Here is a 4,953-nt window from a genome sequence, read left to right on the forward strand (position 1 = left end):
CTCAGTGCATATTAGTGTCTATTAAGTGCTCCCCTAAAATACAGTGATGGGACCAAAGCAGACCCTGCCTTGGAAGCACTTGGACCCTGATCCACTCTTCACACCACAGTCCCATATTGCAGCGTACCATTAATTTTGTGCATTGCAGCCTCCAAAAGCCCCATTTCTTAGTAGATGGTTAACTTCTGCCTGAATCTAGAAGAAATCCAGAGAGACCTTTTTAACTCCTGGTGTATGAAGTAGCTGGATAAGCTGATTACCTGACTAGGGATTTGAATCCTGGACCCTCGGATTAAAAGTCTGATGCTCTACCAACTGAGCTAGCCAGGCTTGGAAGCTGCTGACCTCTTGAGAGCATGAGCAGCAATCTCACCAACATGCTATGTTTAGTATCCTGGCACCGCTCTGTCTCCAGCTGCAGACACATGCTAGCTGGAATGTTAGCTAAAACAGAATGTTAGAGCAGGAACTGCCTTGCTGCGTGGACACTGGGGTCTGTCCAGTCCAATTCTCTGCTTCCAATGGATGCTGCAGAGGAAGATGCAAGAATATATGCATGGGAGAAATTTTTTCCTCAGCACAGACACTATGGTCCAGATCCTCAAAGGCATTTGGGCTCCTAATGTCTATTGAAATCAATGGGAAATAGGTGCCAAATACCTTTGAGGATTTAGGTCTTAATGATTGGTTTGTGTTCAGGACCAGTTTAAGGCATAGGCACTGTAGGTAAAGCCTGGGGCATGACACCTGTGGCCAGATTTACATAAGAGCTCAAGGTCCAATTTTACAGGGCTCATGGCCCACAACAGGGCCCAGATTTTCAGAAGAGCTCAACACCTTGTGTGCTGTGCTGAAAATCTGGCTATTTATTTTAGTGCCTAAATGAAAGCTGAGCTCTTTTGAAAATCCAGACCCTGGACTCTTCAAATTACATCAGAACCTCAGTTTGCATTAAAAAAAAATTAAAAGTACGTTTCTAGGGATCACAGTTATAGAGGAAATCTTGAAAACAGGACCCAGATGTAGCCAATGCAGCAATAGCTGCCTGAGTCTGCAGTCAGCCCAAAAAAATGTATCTGGGAAGTGATAACTGCCTCATCCAACTCAATAGATTGTTAACTCCAATTCACACTGTTTAGGGGGCCTCCTGCCAACCCCACCCTCAAAAGTTTCTGTGACCCTCTCTAGATTAGTTTTCAGTTGTATTGTAACTCGAGCTAATGCATTGTCAGCAAAGGGCTTATCCACACTGGGAAATTTACCAGCATAACTATGGAGTATAATTATACCAGTGTAACTCCCTGTGCAGGTACACTTAGGCTATGTCTACACTGGCACTTTCATCGCTAAAATTTTGTCGTGTAGGGATGTGAAAAAACACCCCCCTGCATGACAAAAGTTTTAGCAACGAAAAATGACGGTGTGGACAGCACTTTGTTGGTGGGAGCCATGCTCCCCTTGATGAAGCTACTGCCCTTCGCTGGGGCTGGTTTTATTTTGTCGCTGGGAGAGCTCTCTCCTGGCGATAAGGAGTGGTCACACAGTGTACCTGACAATGGTGTGGCTGCAGTGGTGTAGCTGCGCCGTAGTAAGGTGAGCTGTGTAGACATAGCCTTATTTTGGAATGAGAATGCTTTTTTCCAGTTTAGCTTCTACCACTTCCAAAGTGACATAATTATACTGGTATAGCTATAATGATAAACTTCCCTGCATAGACAAACCCTAAGGCCATGTCTACGCTACAGAATTAAGTCAACTTAAGTTATGTTGATGATCATAAACTGCTGTAATTACATTGCTTATTTGTATGTTCATACAATGCTCTTGGTGTCGGCAGAGCGCATCCACAGTTGGTGCTCTTGCACCGACAGAGAGACCAGTGCACTGTGGGTAGCTATCCCACTGTGCAACTTGTCACCTTGCGCTGCATGGAGTTCTAGGAATGGATTGCAGTGCATCATGGGGACAGGCTCACTGGATCTGTTCTGACTGCAGAGCAATCAGGGACCAGAACATCTCTGTTTGGTCCTCCATGATCTTTATCGTCCTCTCCTGCTCCCGTCTCCTCTCCTGACTATCCATTTCTAGTTTTTCTTTTATTGTCTCTCCACACTCTGTGCTATCTGCATGATCGGATGATTGCAGCACTTCTCAAAACATGTCCTTCTTACTCCTCCTTTTTTGCCTCCTTATCTGACAAAGTCGCTCCGCTGGTGTGTAGGAGCTGGCCCTCAAAGGCACATCTGCAGAAGCAAAAGAAACAATACACAGAGTCAGTATTGTGAGTGCACTCACAGCCTTGAATCAAAACAGTTTCATATACCTCTTTCTCACATCCCCTTGGCAAGGATGCAGCATGGCCAGAGCATTAAAAATGGTGAGTTCAGTCCAAGGGGGGAAGGTGCAAGATGGGATAAAGGGTCCGGATGGTTTCAGAAGGGGATCACTACAAGCACCTAGGGACTCTATTCAGAATACTGGCACCTTTTTTCACTGGCGGGGGTGATCAAAGCTGAAATCACACTACTGAGGGTAACTGATGATGCAGCGGTGCATCTCCTGCATGCAGGTGGCTTTAGACTGGGTCCATATGCTGCTCCCTTGCCTTCTGGTATGCCTGCTTCAGCTCTTTGATCTTAGCATGGCACTGTTGCGTGTCCCTTTTGTGCCTCTTCTCATCCATGCCATGAGCAATCTGCTTGTAGGTGTTAAAGCCTCCTCTCCCCACAGACCCAACAGATCCAACAACTTCGGTGTATTCCAGGCAGGAGCATGTTTGCTGTGAAAAGCCAGCATGGTCACTGGGAAGATGTGATGTGAACTTTCCATAACGAGCAAACGGGAAGTGGAATTACAAACATTCCTGAGGGGAAGGGGCACATGCCTGTGTACCTGGCTTCAGGGCAGCAGAGTGGAAACTGCTGACCAGAGCGGTCATGATGAGCATTGTGGGACACTTCCCGGAGGCCACTTAGGGCGACATTAGCAAGTTCAGTATCTACACTGATAGTGCATCACTCTAACTTCATCGAAAAAAGCTCTATACAGCTCATCAAGGTGGTTTTATGATGTTGGTGTAGCGGGAGAGTCAAATCAGCAGAGTCAATGGTCTGTGCAGTAGCAGATGTCAAGGCTTTTCAGGTCAGTTTCTCATTTGAAAAGAAGTCAATGAGGCAGAGTCTGGACATATGCACAGTGTATAATTATATTATATACACCAGTCTTGGAATGGAGGTGGCAACAAACAGCGTGCAGGCAACACCTTCTTTTAGGAATCACAGCTGAGCACCAGTGCCTGGTTCCTAGATGGCAGCTCTTCCCCAAGAGTTGACTCTATTTGAGAAATTAAGGTGGAGAACAAATTTGCTGTTTGCCACAGTTCTCCCCAAAAGAATCTGCAACAACAACACTGCAGCATTTCTTCTAGCTCTCAGGCTAAGAAAAAAAACTTGGAAAATTATGTGTAACAGCACCATCTCTGGTTCCCACCATAGCATTACTAACTGTAACACAGTAGTGCATAGAGATTCCAGTCAAGAACAGGGTCCTGTTTTCTAAAGGTGCTGTACAAATGCATAGTAAATCCCAGTCCATGCCTTGCTTCCAGACTAAGGCCCTAATCCTGCAAGGATTTATACTGAGAACACTCATAGTGCACAAAGTTAAGCACATGGTAAGTCTTTGTAGAACCAAGGCCTTAGATTTATAGCTGGTTGGGAATTTTTCAATAAATAATTTTTCATTGAAAAATACAGATTTGTTGAAGCTAAAACTGTTCATGAAATAAGGTCAGATTCGATGAATTTCCCAAGTCTGAAAATGTTCAGAAAAATATTATAGCATTGTTAAAAAGTTTTCTGGTTTCCTGCTTCAGAACAACTTTTCTTTCAGAAATCTAAGTGAATGACAATGGAAAAAATGAAACATTTTGCAATTATGAAAACAAAATGGTTTCATGGATCCAAAATGAAAACAAATGGGTTTGTGGGGTCACAAATATTTTTGAGATTTTGATTTTTTTTTGTCTTGATTCAAGATGTTTCCCACTCAGCTCTACTTAGATTGGAACTGGCCAAAGCAAGTAGTAATGGGAAAGAATGCCCTTTCTGAGCAAGTCAACAGCGTAATTACTCAACAGGAGCATGCGTAGCCTACATTTCAGAGGTGCTGAGCTGCAGTTGACTTCCGTGTCATAGATGTGCATCTCTGCAACTCCGCACTTGCCCATGGCTTGCAGTTTGGCAAGGAGGGCAATGCCCCTTTGGATCCCAAACTATACCCATGTTAAAAAGTGGGGGGGCATGGCTTCTACAAAGGTTCCGGAGCCCTTGTCTTAGGTACTTATATGACTCCCATTTCCATAGTATCTGAGCACCTTACAATCTTCAATGTGTTTATCACAGCACAGGGCAATTATCCCCACTGCATGGATGGGGAGCTATGTCACTGAAATACCAAGTGACTTGCCCAATCTCACCTAGGAAGTCTGTGGTGGAGCAGATTAGTGCTCTAACCACTGGACCATCCTTCCTCCTCTTGCTGAGTCACAGGGCATTTGTTTCTGCTCCTTGATTGCATGGCTGCAATTTTTTAAAGAGGAGACTAACACCTAGAGACTAGTCTAGGGCACTCTCTAGCAGGAATGCCTGAACCGATAAGCACTGGGCCTGGAAGGAATGGAAGCAACTTTGGGATTTTATGTGCATTTCCGCTGTTCTAGTGATTTGTGTACTTGCAAATCACAAAGCCTGGGCTGAGTTCACTCCAGCTGTGCAAATTCAATACTTTACTGCCTGGAGTTAAACTGGTCTAAGTGGACTTCAAACTAGTTTAACTGCATCTGCACGAGGGGTTGGCAATAGTTTAACTGGACTGATTTGAAATGGATTTACCTACACCAGTGTAACTCTTCTAATGCAGACCAGCCTGCATGGGTGGAAAAGTGAAATCCAC

At 44.6% G+C, this 4,953-nt stretch overlaps 1 non-coding gene across 1 annotated transcript; it reads right to left on the reverse strand.

Moving 5' to 3' along the window:
• Positions 1–257: 257 nt before the first annotated feature.
• On the reverse strand, positions 258–330 carry TRNAK-UUU. The gene has a single exon. It is a non-coding gene; the product is annotated as a tRNA-Lys (tRNA).
• Positions 331–4,953: the final 4,623 nt, after the last annotated feature.

This window comes from Dermochelys coriacea, chromosome 14, assembly GCF_009764565.3.
Source record: "Dermochelys coriacea isolate rDerCor1 chromosome 14, rDerCor1.pri.v4, whole genome shotgun sequence".
Lineage (NCBI taxonomy): Eukaryota > Metazoa > Chordata > Testudines > Dermochelyidae > Dermochelys > Dermochelys coriacea.